General features: G+C 35.0%; 1 protein-coding gene across 12 annotated transcripts in view; it reads left to right on the top strand.

Moving 5' to 3' along the window:
• The window catches only part of ROBO1 (roundabout guidance receptor 1), a 1111527-nt gene that overhangs the window by 789815 nt on the left and 300918 nt on the right, over positions 1-20794 (top strand). The window lies entirely within an intron of this gene.

The following is a 20794-nucleotide window of genomic DNA, read 5'->3' as shown; positions in this document are numbered from 1 at the left end:
GGTAGATTATTCCAACTCAATCATATTATTAATGTGAAATCATCTCCAGAGAATTTAGATGATTTGAACACACTCACAGAGCCACGTAATACTTACCTTGAGACAGAAGGCCAAAGATATCTGATACGAGCATAAAATTTAATTAGATAGAATAAAAAATTAAAGTAACCATTTAAACCTCTGTCAGAATTAGGCATTCACATTTTTAAAACATTTACTTGAAACCCAAGTTTATATTTCTCTATTCACAGTTAACTGATAATTAACTTATTGTACTTTCTCTTATTGCCTTGATTCTCAGTGAAGGTTCTAGAGCTAAATCAGTGAGATGTATAAAAGCTATAATCACAGCAGAAAGATATTTTTCTTTTTCTTTTGTTTTTTAAGCTCAACTTTAAATGTAGCACAAGCAAAATAATTTTAAAGTTTCAACTTATTTATAAGACACATATATATGTTTTGACAAAGTCATCTTTCAAAGTTACGATATTAACACCTTTCTAATGCTTGGCATCGTTATACTTAAGAATTATTATTTTCTATGAAGATAAATGTGAGTTAACATTTGAGAACAAATTTAGAGAATCAAGAAAGATGATGTAGATAACCTAGGCCAACTCCTGTGTGGGGTATGTAAGAAACTGAGGATGAGGAGGGAAAAACAGTGTTTGTTTATTCTCTGGAATTAGAATTCTTTATAAGAAATGTGTACCAACAGAAATATCAAAGATCATCTCATGCTTCTGTATTATTTTCTACTCTCTTTGTATTCTTATCATTGTCAGAATTTTTAAAAAAGTTTATAGACTTTAGTAGAGAGTCTAAATGCTTACCCTCTAGATCTTCCTTTTCAAAACACCTCTAGTTTTACCTCAGATGATCAAGATATCCTTAATGCATTGGGATTTAGAGACCTGTCTGTTTTAATCTGGCTTTTGTGCAGTTATTTTAAAAGACACCATTAGTTTCCAGTTAAGTTCTGTTTCTAACTTAGACGTTCCATTACCTTGAGAGTCCATTATGGGAAAAGCTCTTGCAGTCTCAGTCAACAAATATACGATCATGAAATTGAAACCAGACATAAGAGCACTATATAACTTTTACCAGTAAAATATTCAAATACGTAGTCCCTTAATGCATAGTTCACAAATTTTAGTGGGATATTCCTGACACATTCCAAAATGTTGTCAAGCTCCAGAGAAAAAAGGATATCATAATTTACTGAATAAAATTTAATCAAACTACTCTAGAAAATACTTTAAGATCATATTCAGTAACAATTCATATACTTGGGAAGGGAGAAGTATATAGATATTATATATTTATCAAATATAGTTTGCTGTTAATAAGGGTAGTTTGATAATAAGAATCACCTTTTTTTTTTTTTTTTTTTTTTTTGCGGTACTTGGGCCTCTCACTGTTGTGGCCTCTCCCGTTGCGGAGCACCGGCTCCGGACGCGCAGGCCCAGCGGCCATGGTTCACGGGCCCAGCCGCTCCGCGGCATGTGGGATCTTCCCGGACCGGGGCACAAACCCGTGTCCCCTGCATCGGCAGGTGGACTCTCAACCACTGCGCCACCAGGGAAGCCCAGGATCACCTTATTAGTGATAATAATTATTTGAAAACATGAGAAAAGTTCAAGTAGTGTTTGCTTCCAATAATTTTTATATAAATTGTAAAAATTAAAAGCATGTTTTAATTTAAAGAAATTGTGTTATTTGGTCACATAAGTTATATGGGAAAAATTAAGTACTCTGCAGTTAAAATGGGTTTTTGTGTCTAAAAAAATTCATGGTTCAGTGCACTACAAATAGATATATAGTAATTTAGTTCACATGTATTTCAGTTATTTATTTTAGCCAATGGTTACTGCTCATTCACCATTTTAAAATATGTTTGCATCCTAAAATCAAAACTAGCCTTTTGTATGTTACATAAATACAGGAGGGGAAGGAGGGCAGGGAAACATGGGTCATATTTGCTGTAGGTTAAATCTATAAAGTACTATTATAGCTTGGTTTTATTATTTCCTGGAGAATATTACTATTTTTTTGCATATTTTCTTAGTTTAGGTACCAGAAGTTCAGTAAGAGCTATTCTTATTCTTCCCAAAGGCTCAGACACAGGAAGACAAAGATTTCATCTAATTTCTTAGTGACGCTATAGCCCAAAGTAATAGCATTAACAAAAGTGTCTTGAGGCAACACTGGTTTCACAGCACAGTTGTTGGTAATGCTTTTAAAAACATTTATCTGTGTTTTATTTGCCTTTAAACCAAGTTTTACAGCTGTAACAACAACTGGATTTCTTGGTTCCTAACAGTTGTCAATCTCTCAAACAGTGGAGAAAAAAATGTTATGGAACATCATTTAAAACTTTTATTTTTGTATAGAAATGAAAATATTCTTCTCTTTTGTGTTTTTAATATTTATTTAAATTTAAATAATGTACCAAAAGGATTGCATTTATTGGTTATCTTTAGGATTATTTATTTTTGTTTTCATTTAAATCGCAATTATAACCAGGTTGGACCCAGTGAAAAGCACTGACCGATCTTTAGGTGCTGATCTTTGCCATGTAGTAAAAATTGTATTCTTGTTCTTGAAAACTCAGTTTTGATGCAATTAAGTTTATCTCACACAATTATAAAGTCTAAGAATTGGAATGCTAAGAAATATATGGTAGTCCTTACATCTAAAGTTTCCACCTTGAATTTTTGGAAGCTTATCTCTGTAAAGGAAACCAATTTTTAATCACAGATGCATTTTTTTTAATTAGTTTTTTTAATTATGGTTTTTCTTTGCAAGCCAAGAATGATATATCTTGATGAGGACTTTAACTTGTAAATTTAGAATATATTGCTGTTTCTAAGACTTATGAAAATTCACTGTTTAACTCAGTTTCAAACCCAGCTTTCTAAAATGGTATTGCAAGTAGTATTTTTTTGTTTCGTATTAGCTCTATTTGAGAGTCTACTAAATGTTTAGAAAAATATTTTACGAGTCTGTTCTTCCATATTCAACATTACCAGTTAGTAAATTTAGAACTTTATTTTATGCCTGGCACAAATTGATAGCACAGTTCTTCAACACAACTTATATTTAATAAGTAACTCGATCTTGGGTAATTGCATTGAATTTTAAGGAAAATTAATTTGAACCTTGACCCTCATGCTTTCGATTACAGAACATGTCTCTCTACGTCATCTGCTAAGTAGTACATAGTCAGCATACGGCTATTTGTTTCCTATGTAAGCTGTTTTCTCCTGAGGAAGAGAAATTCCCTTCAGACTAGGCAGACATCTGCTGACTGTCTTAGCAGCAAAACACAGAACTATCTTTCCAGAAAAAAATAATTTTGTACAATTTATCAGAGATTAATCTTCCCAGATTTTATTAACCGGGGTGCTTTTTAATAGTAATTACTTTGAGGTAAAATGTTTATATTTTAAAGTAATATTTTCCCACTACTTTCAATACACTATGATCTTTCATTGTTATTAAACAATTCTCCTTATAAAGTGATTTAGAATTCGAATTATCTGATTTTCCTCCTTTGGATAAAATGAGAAAGTGTACTGACGTGTATGCTAAGGAGCCAGGTGTTGGTGTAGTAGAATGTATTTCTAAAATCTGGAGCATTGAAGATGAAAGGATGACTCCTGGCAGTAAAATGGTACCGCTGAGCAGGTGAAAATAGAATATGCCATTATATTGTAAAATATCGATCGATTGATTGATTGATTGTGCACACAATCAAGTTGACCTTTATATGTGTGCACACACACATATATTGTTCCTTGAAGGACTTTTTATCTTTGAAATTGAACTAGCTCTATATTGCATCTTTGAAAATATTTGTTTCCTCTAATCTGCTTTATCTTTTAAAAAAACTTTGCGATTTTCCATGATTTGATGAGATTCTAAAACATTTATATATGTATTATTTTTGTTTTCAGTGTTCAAATGAAGAATGTTAAAGATTCATTTAGTTTAATGATTTTAAAATATCTTTTTTCTTTGTTGCACACTTATATCCTAAAATGCAATGACTTTTTGGTGCAAAATTGATTCATGAATAAATGAAATAATGCATATAAAGTGTGTAGCACAGTGACTGGCACATAATTATAAATCATAAATCTAATTGTCGGTGCTGTTGGTTTCACTGCTTTCTTCTCTTTCCCTGTATTATGGCCAGACACTAGGATTATTTATACAAAGGGGATCTGGATGCTTTTTATTTCAGAAATGGACTGACTTCATTTTGAATTTGAAGATATGTGTGTTAATATACTAAAATTTAAATTAAATGTTTCAGTAAGTAAATTTTCTTAAATTAATTTCTGGTTAAGTACAGAGCATGTTAAGTATATTAAATTCCATCTTGAGTTGAAATTCCTGGTATGAGAAATTTACCCTTATCTTTAGATTCTCGTTGTTAATGCAAGGCATGCAAATAGTATTGACTTAAATCATTTTTGTCTTAGGGTCAAATGAAAATTTTCATTTTTGTAACTTTTACAGTTGGTATAACATTAAAATTTTCGTTTTGAATTCACATGTTTTTTCACTTAAGTAAAGAAGCAATATTGCTAAGTTCTGTGACATGATTATATTTACTAAAGACTTGAGTTTTTACCACCAGTTAGAATATAGTCTTTTGTTCTTGCCAGTCTTTTTTTTTTGCAGTACGCGGGCCTCTCACTGTTGTGGCCTCTCCCGTTGCGGAGCACAGGCTCTGGACGCACAGGCTTAGCGGCCATGGCTCACGGGCCCAGCCGCTCCGCGGCATGTGGGATCTTCCCGGACCGGGGCACGAACCCGTGTCCCCTGCATCGGCAGGCGGACTCTCAACCACTGTGCCACCAGGGAAGCCCTGTTGCCAGTCTTAGTTCAGGCTGCTTTAACAAGAATACCACGTACTGGGTGGCTTACACAACAAACTTTTATTTCTCATAGTTCTAGAGGCTTGGAAGTCAGAGGCCAGGGTACCAGCATGGTCAGGTTCTGGTGAGAGTTCTCTTCCTGGTTTCCTCACATGGTGAAGAGAAAGCTCTGGTCTCTATCCCCGTATAAAGACTCTAATTCCATCACAGGGGCTGCACCCCAGTGAACTCATTCCACCCTAATTACCTCCAAATACCATCACATTGGGGATAAAGATTTCAACATACAAATTTTTTGGGGGGGTGGCACAAACATTCCACCTATAGCTGTCTTTAAATAACAATTATTTGGGGATTTTTAAGTTGGATTTGTAGTTACTTTATCATCTTTAGTAACTGAGAAATAAAAATCAGAAAAGCAGGGGGAAAAATCGTGTAATCTCCGTGGTCCATCAGATCACTTGCTGCATCCAAATATCGGGTTTAAATTGTGTCATAAATTGAGGATAGAAATATTATGTCTTCAAGTAAATATAGTGTGAATTCCGTATTTGTTGAGAAAAGTAAGAACAGTATCCTTTCTATACTACATTAAGAGAGGAGACAATTCTCATTTTCTTTGAAATAACATAAAAATTCTTTCTTCTTCTTCTTTTTTTTGGTTTTATCTGTCCAAAGAGTATTTAGTATGAAATATAAAAGCAGAAACCCATATTCCATAACCCATGTGAGAGATGACAGTGACGATGGGCATAAAGAGAAAGTTTAAGTTTCAATGGGTATTTTAGTAGAAAAGGACGAAGTCCGTTGACCTTTTGAACGTGGGTGTTAAAGGACGTGGCTGTGTCAGAGAATGTACTACTTATTCATAAATAACCAACAGGTGACATTCTATCTTAAAACTACTCTTAGTTAAACCAATTATGGGCTGTAGATATGTGTGCAGTTGATTTCTTAGGCAAACTTTTATTGTTTTTTCTTTGGCTCACACAACTGTCATTTATTAATCTTTAGCAAATTTGTAGAAAGATCTTAGAGTGGGGACATGTCATACATTTTCATTCCTTTGCTCCCAAACTCAGGTTAAGGAATATGATTAGTAAGCTTACGGAGATCATTTTAAAATAACTTATTGTATGTTATTTCTAAACACATGCATTATAGAACATACTTGCTCTTTTAAAATATATGTTCTTGTAATCTCATTTGCCCAGAGTTAACCACTGTTGAAAGTTGGGTGGATATCCTTCTAGATATCCTAACATCATTGTATGTTCTCTAGGGAAAACTATTTACTATTCAATTAATATTCAGTCTTTTCTTGGTTGGTTAAATAAAAAAAAAAGGCATTGGCTATGTTGGAACACATAGCTATGTCATAAAGACTAAATGGAAGAGTTTAGCTCTCTAGATTGGATGTTACAAAACAGGTTCCATCTGCTGGATATTACTACATACACCGTCCTGGACCAGATTCAATCCAGTAATCTTGGGGTTAAAGGTTATGTATTCCATTACCAGTCTCATGAGCCACTCCTTTTATTTTCTCAAAAAGTAGATGGTGTCCACACACGCTGAAAAGTACTAAGATGATTATTCCAACACTATTTGATGCTTAGATATAAAGTCCCTTGAGGCTTCCAGGAAATCAATTCAGTATTTAGTTATTTATGGGAAATTCTTGGCAGTGTCTCCTCATATCAACAACATTGCCTTTAAAAACTAATAACCATGGTTATCTCTTAAATCTTATCATCATATCACCCTTCCTTTTAATCCTCCTAATTTACTTGTGATTTAAATGCTAGACATCTTTCCCACATACAGAGACTAACTTGAGAATCATTTGTATTTATTTAAAAATTTTTGCTTCAATGACAAGTTTAATAAAACATACCTAAACATTCTTAGTATAGTTAATTTTAATTAATACAATATAAATTAACTTAAACCTTTCATTAATTATCAATTCAAGCTTTTTTGTCAGATTAGAATAAAGCCCCATTGAATGTTTTGAAGGCATAAAAGTTCTTTTCTTAGTTACACAATGTGGGCATTAAAAATGTTGTTTTTAAAAAGTCAGGCATTAAATAAAAATATGAAGAATAACGAAATATAGTTTATCCAAAAAATTGATATTTTTCCCTAAGTAACTCTTTCCAGGCCTTTTGCTTAGTTTTAGCTATTCAGTGGTGAACAAAAAAGAAAATGGTTTCTGCCTTCATAGAAATTACAAAATAGTGGGAAGAGGGGGTTGTGATGACAGAAAATAAGTAACTAACCACACAAATAACTTTATCCTTAAAATTGTGCCAAGTGCCAGGAAGGATTGGGGTTAAGCTGAGAGCAGAAATACCCGTGGATATTACCAAGACACAAAGTAAAAGAAAAGGTGTTTCAGGCAAAAAGAATAGTACATGTAAAAGGCCATGAGAAATGATAGACTTGGGCATATTTGAGAAAATGAAAGATAGCTAGTATGGCATATGAGTAAGGGAAACAGCTAGAGAGATGGATGGGGGCCAGGTCATGCAGGATCCTGTAACCTGGTTAGTGATATTGGACTGTATGTTCAGTGCAATGAGAACCACAGGAAGTTTTCAGGCAATGATGGAGGTGACATGATCTTATTTATAGTCTAAAATGTCACTCATGTGATACTTGCGTACTGCACGTTGGGAGAATGAATTGCAGAATGATTGGGGGAGGCCAGTTAGGAAGCTATTGCAGTATTACAGGCAGGAGATGGTGCTAGTTTGAAATAAGTGTAGTAATGGAGATGAAGAGAAAAGTGAAGATTAGATTTGGAGATTGAAGACTTTGTTTAGCTTTGGAGGGTGAGTCAGTAGAAGCTGAGATTTTCCAAGAGATGCAATCATTGCTGATGGTGAAGTCAAGGTCAAGTCTATGACCATGAAAGTGGAATTGAGAATTTGGATTAGGTGATGTTAGCTTTGAATGGCTGACAGTAGTTCAGTATGCTGCAGCCCATCACAGCCCCAAGAAATGGCACTTTCCTCTGTTTCCGCAGCCTGGAATGTGCTTCTCTTCCTGTTCCACCGGTCACTCTCTTTGTTTTTGTTTGTTTGTTTTTGCGGTAGCGGGCCTCTCGCTGCTGTGGCCTCTCCGGTTGCAGAGCACAGGCTCCGGACGTGCAGGCTCAGCGGCCATGGCTCACGGGCCCAGCCACTCCACGGCCTGTGGGATCTTCCCGGACCGGGGCACGAACCCGTTTCCCCTGCATCGGCAGGTGGACTCTCAACCACTGCGCCACCAGGGAAGCCCCCGGTCACTCTCTTATAATTGGCTCAAGAGTCACCTCCTCTGGAGCCATCTGTGACTCAAGTGCCTAGCACAATTCCTGGCCCATTGTAAGTGACGTGATCTAACATGTAACTTGGAAGTGTTTTATTCCATGTCTGAGGAGCATCATAAAGTATGAGAATGCCACTTGAAGGAACAATCTCATTTCCACACAACTTGTTTGTAAAGGCAAGCAGGTCACGTGATCTCAAACACTCATTTGAAGGCACGGCACTTAGAATGCAGTCTCGGTACTATTTCCCTGGGAGTTTTTCTTTCTTTCAAGATTTTGGAATATTTAATTGGCTCTTTTGGGCGATAACATTACTCAGGAAATTTAGTTGACTTCCACTAGTACAAAAAGTCAAATGAGTTCTTTTTAGGCTCTAGTAAGTGTAGGACAAGCTCTCTAAGTGTACTGACCCCTTCTGAGTAGCATCAACCTGTGTTTATGAGTGTAATGACTGGCTGATAGAAAACAAAGGGGTTTAAACTTCCTGACTGATAAGGAAACAATTAGTATTGATGGTACCTGAAGGGATTTTTCTGAAGTTCCCTTGAGAAACTTTACATATGCAAAACAGGACCTAACCATCTTTACTTTCTCTTTTTCTTTCTGGATAGGGGGGAAAAATACACAAAATAAGTATTCTGTAAAGTAGAATTATTTGCATTCCTGTACTTTGCCAGTAATCTGTATATTATATGTAAAGCTATTATCATAGTCCAATAGATTTATATTTAATGAAGCAAATTTGATGAGAAATCAAAGAAAATTATAACATAGTAATATTTTTCATTACAACCTTAGGCTTTCATCTGTGGTTGATGAAATATATTTTTAGGAAAGCTTAATTAAAATAAGATGTAAAAACCAATGGAAATCTAGGTGCTGCAGCAACTAGGCATGATATGGATAAGAAAAAGAAGAGACCCACGCAGATGGTAACGTGTGGGGAGGCAAACTCAGATGTGGGAAGGATTGGGTCTACTGCAGGCAGCAGCTGGAAGCTTCTACTCAAAATATGCTCCATGGACCATCAGCATTGGCATCACCTGGTAGCAAGTTAGAGATGCTGAATGTTGGGCCCCCCTCCTGACCACCTGAATCAGACCCTGTATTTAAACAATATTTTAAGGTGGTTCATATGATTCACATGCAAATTCAAGTTTGAGAAGCCTAGTATACATTGTGGTGAACTGGAGTTCATAGACCCCTGCTCATCTCCCAGAGCCCCAAACACCTTTTGGGAATGCAAGCCCAATGTGGTTGATTTTTAAAAAGAGAAGCAGGTGAAGTATGATTTTAGGGGAACTATCCTGGGTTTCTAAACCAGTAAGAGTGGAGGCACAGAGTGGGGAGGGATATGTAAGAGACTGGTAGAGACAGCATTCAGGGGCAGAAATGGAGGGAGAGAAACACACAGAAAGAAAAGCAAAAGAGGGATACAGCGGGAAACATATCCAGAGTAACAGAGAAAGAGATTCAAGGAGGAGGGGGCGGAGAAAGAGAAAGACAGAGACAGGGAAGGGAAGAGAGAGAGCATGCGCACTGGGCGGGTGGCGGTGCAGCAGGTACTGGTATGGTAGGGGTAAGCTTGGGAGAGCACAAAAATACATTTGCCTGGATGAATAAGGAAAAATAATTGCTTCCTACATATGAATATTTACAGAGTGGAATATTAATCAGAGAAGGGGATACTCAAACCTCTATTAATATCCATGCCATCATTCATCAAGAAAAGTAATATGTGAAATGATCTTATATATTCTTAAGTAAATTCATGGAAGGCTATATTTGCTTAGCATAATCCAAAAGAGAAATGCTAGCTTTGTTATTTTACTTTACATTTCCTAGAATGAAAACTGTGAAATAAAACAAAACTAGGTTTTATTAATAAGAATGGAACTGTGCTGGAAGGATCATTTGGAAATCATTTAATCTGTCCTTCTGACTTTTAGTTTAAATTACCTGAAGATCATTTGTTGTATTAAAAGAGGTTCGGAACAAAAGATTATTCAGCTTCCATCATCAATATCCCTTATATGCATCAGCATATGTTAACACAAAGTTATTACTTTAATTTACTTAAATTCTGTGCTGCAGCATGACTTTCTTTCATTTTACATGGTAAGTGATAACAGAAAAGCCATTTCTAAATTATAGCAGCTCTTATGTTTGAAGATCGTTATTAAGTGCGACCTAAATTTTAATAAAGTACATCTGATGTTTAATTTAGGTTTCTGAGTATAATAAAACAGTTTCTAATCGCAGTCTCTTAGTATCCAAAGTGGAAATTGTAGCTTTTGTAACATTTTAAGTTATGTCGTATTTAACCAGAGGTTTAAATTGAAGTTTTAATAGCGCTTATGACATTTTACACTTGTCAAGAGAAATAAAAATTTATGACCAAGGTATTTAGTATGCCTGAATGGGGACATTTTTAATCTTATCCAGTGAATGATGAAGTAAAACTTAGAGTAAACCCAGAAAGTTAAGAAGAAAGTGGGAAAGGACGTCCCTCACAAGGGATCTATATTCTGTCTCAATCTTTCCTTCTTCATCACCCTGTATCTCTTTACCAAATAATACTGTACTTTATCTAGATTGAGTCATATTAAGTTACCCTTTTATTAGATTCTTATATCGGTCAGACTGTAGAAAATGGATTAGGAGCCTGTGTTTGTAGAAGGACACTGAGAACATTTTGATCATACAGTTCAGCACTTGTCATCGTCACCCAAGTGACTTCCCTTAGTTCTAAAATAGAAGTGTAGGGACTTCCCTGCTGGCACAGTGGTTAAGAATCTGCCTGCCAATGCAGGGGACATGGGTTTGAGCCCTGGTCCGGGAAGATCCCACATGCCGCAGAGCAACTAAGCCCGGGCGCCACAACTACTGAGCCTGCGCTCTAGAGCCCATGAGACGCAACTACTGAAGCCCTTGCGCCACAACTACTGAAGCCCGTGCGCCTAGAGCCCGTGCTCCACAACAAGAGAAGCCACGACGATGAGAAGCCCGTGCACCACAATGAAAAGTAGCCCCTACTCACTGCTCCTAGAAAAAGCCCGCACGCAGCAACAAAGACCCAATGCAGCCAAAAATAAATAAATTTATATATATATAAAAAAAGAAGTCTAGGGCAGGTTGCAGCCTTGTTGAATCTTGCTTGAGGGAATTCTTGGAAAATATGATTATAACATATTTACCTTTGGGACTACTTCAGGAAAGAAAGCAACAATGAACCAAAATTCCACAGGAACGGAGACAATGTTTTATGGCCAGTGTTTTATGGCCAGACAATGTTTTCTGGCCAGTGGAGACAATGTTTTAGGTCCTGCTGATAATTACCTTTTCCTCCACTTCTCTCATCTTTTGTCAAAATCACCAAAACCTAAAACTTGAATAATAACCTCAGAATTATGTGGTTAGACTCCCCAATATTTGTAGGCAATAAAGTCAATTCCTTACCACTTTTCTTTTTTTTCCTTCTTTTTAAAAAGTAATGACCACTTAGGTCTCTGTATGGTTTCCTGTGAAACAGGTTCCTTCTGGACTCTGTCAGCTATGATTCTTCAATCTCCTTCACAATTTTGATCATCAGCTTCAGGTGAATAACAACACCTATTCCAAGAGGAGTTTGTGTTCTTTTAATATAAGGGGTTCTCTTAAGCCATTAACCCCATGGCTCTTATCCATAGACTGCATTATGGAAACTGTTCATAGATACGATTAATTCTGTCAAGGTAAAATAAATTTTGTTCCCAACAAACTCAGTAAGTGTTCATTTAGCATAGCTTTCTGCCCTTGGTGAAGTTACTTAGCCTTTCTATACTTTAATAAGAAGTGGGGATATTATTCTATTTACCTTATAGAGCTTTGGAGAGGATTAAGTAAGTTAACACGCATAATGTGCTTAGATCTGTGCCTGGCCAACAGTAAGCATTATATGAATGGTAGCTGTGGTTTTACGTGCTATTTATTGTACTAGGCACATTATTAGGCTTACCTTTTCCATTCCTGTGGTCCCAGAGAATGTATCTCTTTATTTCAGGAAGGGGGATGCTGAAAACAAAATACCATATATTGTTACATTTAGAAAAAGCTTTCTGTTCCCAGAGGTAGGCATCTTCTTATACACAGGTGTATTTAAAATCCACATAAATATTTGTGAAATGATAAGTATTCTTCATATATCAGTATACAGTATGTCTTTTATGACAGTATATTTTTAAGGGTTTGGAAAACTGTTGTTATTGGCATGGTTAGCATTTAAATATTTTATTGTGGCCTTTCTCAAAATATGCTCCAGTGAATTTTTTTCTGTGAGCTGTTAAAAAAATAATTTGGAAAATACATCTTTAAGTGTATTTTCTCTATAAGACTTCATAGCTTTTAATATATTAATGAATGATGTGAAACACCAGTAGGAGATCTAAATTATTATGATTCCCACACTTAAATGAACTGTCAGAATTTTTTTTTCAGAAAAAAATTGGTTTTCTCAGAAGACATTTTGGATAAACGGTAATATTTGGTACTTTGTGGGAGGACAAACAATTTCAAAAGTGTGTATCTCAGATTCAGGTGTGTGGTTATCTTCATGGTTCTTTGTTTCAAGATCATAGGAGTAAGCATATGATATACTGTTGTTTCCATTTTGTGTTTGGGGATGTTTTCTTCTTCTACATCAGCATTTTGAAAACCATATAACAAGGATCCATTCAGTATTCCAAACATAGGCAATTTAAATATAGTGCTTTACCAAAACTTTGCAAAGAGGTGCAGAGCGCAGTGTGTGGCCTTCCTTACCCTTCTCTCTCACTAATATCCTGTTACTCTAAATAGCCTTGACCTCAGCTTTCTAAACTTTGCCTTCTATTATGGATGTAATTTACCTCTTGCAGCCATTTGACACAGTTGACCTTATTTGTGAAATATTCCCTTTCCCAGAATTTCATGGCACCCAGCTAGATCAGGATTGCATCCTATTGCATGTAACCACAGTCAGACAATTTAGCCAAATAGGTTTAAATTTGATTCTGGAGCAAGGATGTAGAGAGAAAGTATATCGGCTCCAAGAAGCCATTAAGAATCCAGCTCCCTTTGATTTTTTTCTGCTCTACCAACCTTAGTATGTGACTTTCTTTCTTGTGGTTGCGAGGTGACTGCTGCACCTTCCAGTGTCATATTTCTGTGCTGTTCTTGAGGGAGGAATGTGAAAAATCATCAGCCTATTGTTTTTTTAGAAAAATAATAAATTTCCTGGAAGTCCCACCCACTAGAATTTGATTACACCTTGTTGGCTAGGACGATGTTTGATGGCCACCCTTAGTTTCAAAGTTGCATGGAGAGATGTGTTTTTAACTGGCCCATTTCTTCTCCAAACAATGGGTATTTAGTAGGCAACTAGCAAGGTCTACCACACATATGCTATTGATTTTCCTCTTATTCTTCTGGCTCTGCTGGGTCTACTGCTGAAGTTTGCATGTTCCAGGAGATTTTACTCTGTGGCCTACCCTGGAGGACCTCACCTTCCTCCTGGGATTCAGTTATCAAAGTTGTCCTGACTCACTCCTTGTTCTGTTCTCTCTAGGCAGACCTCTACACTCAGCTCCATTTGGAGGTCCTGGTGGCATCTCCCACTCAAATATCCAGAATGAGACTCTTCCTCTTCCTTTCTATCCCTGCCTTTCCTCTATTATTTCCTAACTCTGAAAATGATACCACTCTGCCATCTATCCAGCCCAGCAGACCAGAAACCTGAGATCAATTCCTTCCTCCTTTCTTTCTGTCTGTTCACATCAGTTGATCATCAGGTCTTCCTGATGTTTTTTCCTGAATAGCTTTAGTGTTTTCCCACTTATCTCCATCCCCTTTGCTATTTTTCTAATGAGTATCACCATCATTTCTCACTTAGGTAACTGTAATACTTCTTTACAAGTAAAAACCTGATCTCTCTTGATTGCTCACTCAGAGGTTCTCAATTGCTCCTAAAATCTAAACTCTTTAAAATGACTTGCAAAGATTTGTGTGATCCTGGCACTGTAGCCTAGACTTTACGCTCTCCTACCCCCCATCCCTTTGATCTGGAAAAAGCTATTTATTGCTTCAGACCTCAGCAGAGTTATCACATCCTCTGAGCCTCCTTTTCTGTATACCCCACTCCTCTCCCCATCACAAGTCAAGGTTAACCTTACCCACGCCACACCTTGATCACAGCATGTAAGTCCTGTATTGTAATTAAATGTTTACCTGTCTGTATTTCCCACTTAATTTTAAGCACTGTGTATAACTTGTTGTACCTAGCACAGGTCACAAAGGGTGTGTTATTACTGAATTTCTGCCAGTAAAAAATTCTATACAATGATCTCCAACCAAAAACAGTGGAAAACAATGTTTTCTTTCTTATATTTGAAGGTGCTAATGTACAATTTGGCATTTTATATGTCCAGTAGAAATGAGAGATTGCATAAATTATCTGCATTTTTTGTGCCTGGTCTACTTTATGAATCTTCTTTTTTTTTCTATTTAGGAACAAATATTTTTTTTTCTAGAATCAACTGTAATGATAAGTCAAGTCTGTGATTGCATATATCAGCTAATTTTTCTGAAAAGAACTTTAAGTCAGACATTAGTTTAACATCATATTCTGATCAGTATCTCAGACTAAATTTAATATGCGTTAAATGAAGGAGTGAAGTTAAGATTTTATAATTTATACTAATAGAAGATATTTTGCATGGATAGCCAAAAGATACATGTATGGATATACATCAATGGAAATAAGCATCATTTTCCCCCTAAACTATTAGATAACCTCACATTAACATTTACAGGTGAATATATAGCATAAAACTTTATCCCAAAGTTTGTTTTAATAATCCAGCATAGAATTCTTCCAAAAAATATAGAATTCAGATTTTCCCTTATAATGTTAAATTTAAAAATTAATAAAACTAAAAACATTGACTATAAAATTTTAATATGAATTTTTAAAATATAAACATTTTCATATAAATATAAATAAGCATGTTAAGTATTTTAAAATTTAAAAATTTTAGAACATTCCTTCTGCTTTTGCCTAAAGGAAGACATAAAATCTGAGACATTGGTAACTATTTCTTTTGACTAACTCAGTTGTGCTGATGATAACCCTTTTCTAAGCTACAACAGTTAGTTATACTAAGCGGAGAGAGGAAAGAATGTTAATTTGAATGAAGTGGTTCCAATTTTAAAGGGATTTTATTGAAGCCAGAAAGGATACACACACACACACACACACACACACACACACACACACACACACAAGCATACATAAATCAAGGAAATCTTTTAATATGCTGTTATGGATTCAGTTAAAGCTCCTCTTTGTTTTTTAATGTTTTAAAAAAACATCAGATTCAAATTTTCTTTAGTTTTTTAAAATAGGGTTGAAACATATGATTTATTCATGAAATTTTGGATAGGAAAATATGAACAAAGGAAATCTCCTCTCTCTCTACCCTTGCCTTGAAATGCTACAATTACTGCAATGATGAGCTCAATGTTATTATGGATTTTTTTTCTTGTAAATAATTTATACTTCAGTTTGCCTTCATCCTGTAAGATGGCAATGCATGAAATTGATTTGGTATAATTGCACCTTTGATTAATATTTAATTTGAAATTATTTTACAGATTTAAGTTTAGATGTAATTGTGTCACATTTTAGAATGTTGACTATACATTAGAAAACTTGAGTATATGAGTATACATATCTTTATAGTCACTGTTTTATTATTCAAAAGCCACCATTTCTCCAGATCTGTAAAGTAATTTTTATTATATATACATTATATATATATATATATATATATTTTTTTTTTTTTGGCTCACTAACAGAATTGATTAAATTTAGAAATTCCTCCATTGCCACCTGAGTTCAGGTCATATTTCTATAATATTACATATAGAACATGTAACTGTTATAAATGAAAATATTTGCCAATTTGAAAATATAGGTCGTTAATTCCACAGGTTAAGTTCCTCCTTAAAGGGACTATTTTTCATCTCTTAGTTCACACATCTGAGGAACATGGGCAATCAGTTCGTGATGAAAGCTCTTGAGCTACTGATGCTCATGTAGGTGACAGGGCAAAGGACTTCCCTGAGGGATATATTTCTTAGGAAGCTTGAGTTGATGAGTGGGATAGGTGGCTTGAGAGAGGATTACCTTCTTCTGGAACAAGGAGTATCATCAATCACTTTCTCTTCTTCCCAGTCCCTGTATCTTTTCTCCCCTATAGGTTTTTGATTTGATACAAAAGAGGGGGCTGTTTTAGAGTAGGGTTACACACATCTCTAAAAGCTTGTTCGCCAATTCAGCTCAAATTTCTGGAATCTGTCCATTGATAACTTACAGTTCTAAGTACAGCCCCTGAGGAAGGGGGGCTCTTGATAGTTTTTTTTTTTTTCCATTTTAGCAGTAAATGACTTGCAAATAACCAAAACAAACAAATAAACAAATAACAAAAGAAGGCTGGGATCATTTGAATAATGGTGTATAATTTTTTTACCATTGATTTCCCTTCCTGCAGTATCTGATACATTAGGACAAGGACCTTGTCACTCTGGATAACTGCTGATCTAGAAGAGTGCCTGGCAGAGAAAAAGTCTCCAAAATGTTTGGTGTATGACTGTTCTGTTAGCTTAACGCTTGGGATTGATTTTCTGGGACTTTTCTAAGGACCTGATAATGCCTCTTAACCTTTGTGACTTAATTTCCTTATCTGCAAATAGGTAACACTTTTTACTATCTTACATAAAAATTATGTTATTGGTAACTATTGGAAGGTGATTTGGAATGGTCAGAGATAGGCATTGTACAGATGAGAGGTGGTTATCTTTATTAAGTAATCAATGATATCTTTAGAATTTATGATATTTCTTATGCTTTTGCAAAACTGTACAATCTTAGTACCTGAGGAAAGCCATTTGGCAGTTCTATAAAAATAAATAGAGGAGAGGGAAAGCCAGAAGGAGAGGGCTTTAAATTTAAATAGCTCTGACAACCTTGTCTATGATCTTTTCTTTTATGCTTTTCTATGATCTTTTCTTTAAAATTATGCTTTTTCATAAGAATTTGTGCATTTTTGATGATGTTTTCATTTTTAAATCAGTTGCTATGGATTTGTATGTCTAGGGCAGATTGGTGAGTGAGTGTAGGTCATGATCATATGCGGCAAGGATGAAGTCTGCTTGCAGAAGGTACGTTCCTCTGTGATCTTCCCAGACGTTTCTGCTTGGTGGTGTGGGGCTGGGGAAACAGTAAGAGATTAGTTTTTGGTCTTTTTTTCTGAAGGATAACTTTAGCCTTAGTTTTAGGTTTTATTCTCAAAGCATTTATTCTAATGACTAGGCTTACATGTTTGTAATCCCATGGAAACCTAGTCTGCCTTTTATATGTTTAATTCACTAGATGGTTAAAGCTCTTTTCTGTTCTTTTACATGTGCTGTGTCTTTTCTTTACATTATAGTTGTTTGACAGATTTAACTGTTCATGCCAGATTTTGTTCCCTGTTCAAAGTGTGTTTTTGTGCTGGTGAACTATTATAAATTTTGTGTGTAAACATACCCATTTGTATTCTGCCACTTACAACCTTTTTCTTTTTATCCTTGTACCTTCCTAAAATTCTGGCTCTTTAATTAAAAAGGTGGACTTATTTTGAGAACTAAATCGTATTATTTCAGAAACATTACATTTGGTATATTTATTGTCCTACAGAGAATCTCTGTATCACACTCACTTGTATCACACTCAGTGTTTGCAAAAAATGTTCATTTATCTCACATAAGGGGCTAATCAAACTGTGTAAGTACATTCCTGGCTGTTTGGAAGCTTTTTAAGCACCATAGAGAGAGTGCTTAGCTGTGGAAATTGTGTTTGTATATATGGAACATTATTACTGAAATTCTGAACAGAAGCAAAGGAAGACTATTGAATTTTAATATTTAATCTAAAATATTAATTTTTATATTTAACTGTTTATATTTAACTTAATGGGATAAATTGGCCCTTAGTAAAACCCTATTATAGAATACAATCTAAGTTTTTTTAAAGTTGAGGAAGGAGTTGAGGTAAAAGGCCATGTTATTTGTCATAATAACCAATGCTTCTGAGTACCAGACTCTTTATTAATTTATTTAATCCTCACCAAAACTCAATGGAGTAGGCATAATTATTATCCTTACTTTTCAGATGATGAAATTAACGCCCAAGTAATTTAAATAACTTTGCTTATGCTCATAATCTCTATGTTATTTTGCTTCTAACACTTAATGAGACTCCTTAATCATGAGGGATTCTTAATCATTAATGTGAAACTTAAGACAAATTCATTTTGCACATGAGACAATTACCTTCTCAAAAATAATGACAAAGCTTGATATGTGTATGTGTGTGTGTGTGTGTGTGTGTGTGTATATATATATATATATATAATTTCCTTTGGAAAATAACTGCCAATATACACAATTTTCAAATTATATTTTTCTATTTGTTTTCTTAATCTATACTCAATCATAGACAAGAACCAGTAAAAATGTTAATATTGTTTTACATGTAATTCCTTTTTACATATGAAACTCTTACATTTTTATCCTGCCACGGTTAATTCGTTCAAGACGTATACATTTTACGTTTAAGATTGAGCTGTGGCTTTGATATCTATGCATTATGACAAATCAAACTATCACAGGATTAGTATACTCAAAAATAAAAAAAGTAGACTCCCCCAATAAAATTTGAGATGGGCTAAAAAGAGAAGTAAATTAATAGTTTTTTTTCCTTGTTTTTGCCTTTATTGTCCTTTAATAGACCCCCAAAATTTGACCCGTATCAACTTGCCTTCTTCAACTTATTCTGTGCTATAAAGACAGAACAGCTTTGGGTAAAGAAACCATTACCTAATATGGCCCCTTAAAAGAACATGACCCGTATTGCTAGGAGAGATCAATATTTGGGATCTTCTGACATGGCATTGGTAATCTTTTAAAGCCTAGATATTGATAAGGCAATCACTAAGTAAATAGCTGGGAAGCAGTAAAACTTCAGTTGGCTTACATTGTGAACACATACTGTTTCCCTTTCTCTTGTATTGATGAGTTAGTTCTTGTGACATGTTCAGCTTTCTGTTAGAGCCATATACTTTGATTCTACTTAATTTACCCTTAATCATGTTGTTTTATATTGTCAAAGTCAACACAATTTTTCACCTTAGAAAATGTCAGTCATCTCTGGCTAGTAAGTTTCCATGATGTGAAAGTCCTATTATTGAATCCTGCTTTGTACTGTTTGATCAAGTAGATGTGTGAGTTCCCCTGTTCAGAGGATCCACAGAAACTCCATTTCTGACGACTCACTTGGGACTGTTTGAAGTTCATGGGACCATGATCTCCTGACAGATATAAAAGCCACTGAGAAAATCAAACACGAATTGATATGACATATATGTCTGAGGGCAGTAGTCATAATTCACTTTGATATGATTGTGTTAGAGATAACATTGTCAGTATATCACTGAACTTTTAGCTAAAATTGGTAAAGTATTTGTAAGAATATGAAAAATCATTTCAATGTGATGATGTTCCTTTGCTCCAGAAAGAACCACAAGAAAGGGGCAATAAATTGGTTGCAGAAACATGTGGTGGAGAATTAGGTAAACACACTCAGATTGGGATAATTGCCAGATGCCTTATTTTTTCATATCAGAGTGTATAATGGTGGTAGGCTGTCAGTAACCATAAGCATTCTCTTCTACAAGAGGTTTCCTAAAAGTATGAAGGATATATGTATGAATTGTACTCACCTTCACAGATAGACCCCGCCTTCTGGCACCTTGGAAGGCAGCTGCGAAGTCTCAGCTGAATGACAATCAGTGTAATAATCTGAACTTGGAAAGTTCAAGAAAGAAAGCCAGGATCTAATTGAGCTGATAATGATTTCTTTTGGCTGCCCTACCACAGACTACCTGGTGATTTTTTTATATCCTGAAGAGTAAGCAAACACTGAGTTAGGAAAGATTGCCACAAATTAACATGATACAAAATCTAAAAATTGCCAAATAAGGGATGAGATTCATCTTTAATCATTAAAAGCATCAAATAGTCCTTTAAAATTTATAGCTAATTTTTGTTCTCTAAATTGAACAAAAGTTACCATATTTTCCATGTGAGACTTTTTTCTGGTTAATAAGTTTTCCAAGCTGCTCTTCCATCGTGGTTAGTTTTCTCTTATTTCTCTCATCACATTCTCTGACTCTTTTACGGACCATAGGCATTCCAAAATATTTACATATTTCTCACTCTGAAAAATATTTTTTTCTGTTTATAGATGTAATTTCCATTTATAGATTTATTTTCCATTTATAGATGTAAATGTTATGAACACAATCCAATCTTATGTCATAGGAGAAGGAATAAATTAAAATTGTTTTATAATTTTTCTATAAATGGTTTACCATATATATGTGTTATATATGGTTATCAACTTTTAATAGTTGATTAAAAATATACTACCAAGTGGCTTTGGTGCTCACAACATCATGCTTTATTATTTAAC

This window comes from Globicephala melas, chromosome 4, assembly GCF_963455315.2.
Source record: "Globicephala melas chromosome 4, mGloMel1.2, whole genome shotgun sequence".
Classification (NCBI taxonomy): domain Eukaryota; kingdom Metazoa; phylum Chordata; class Mammalia; order Artiodactyla; family Delphinidae; genus Globicephala; species Globicephala melas.
Note: the sequence above shows the minus strand (reverse complement) of the source record. Positions and strands in the feature narration are given on the sequence as shown.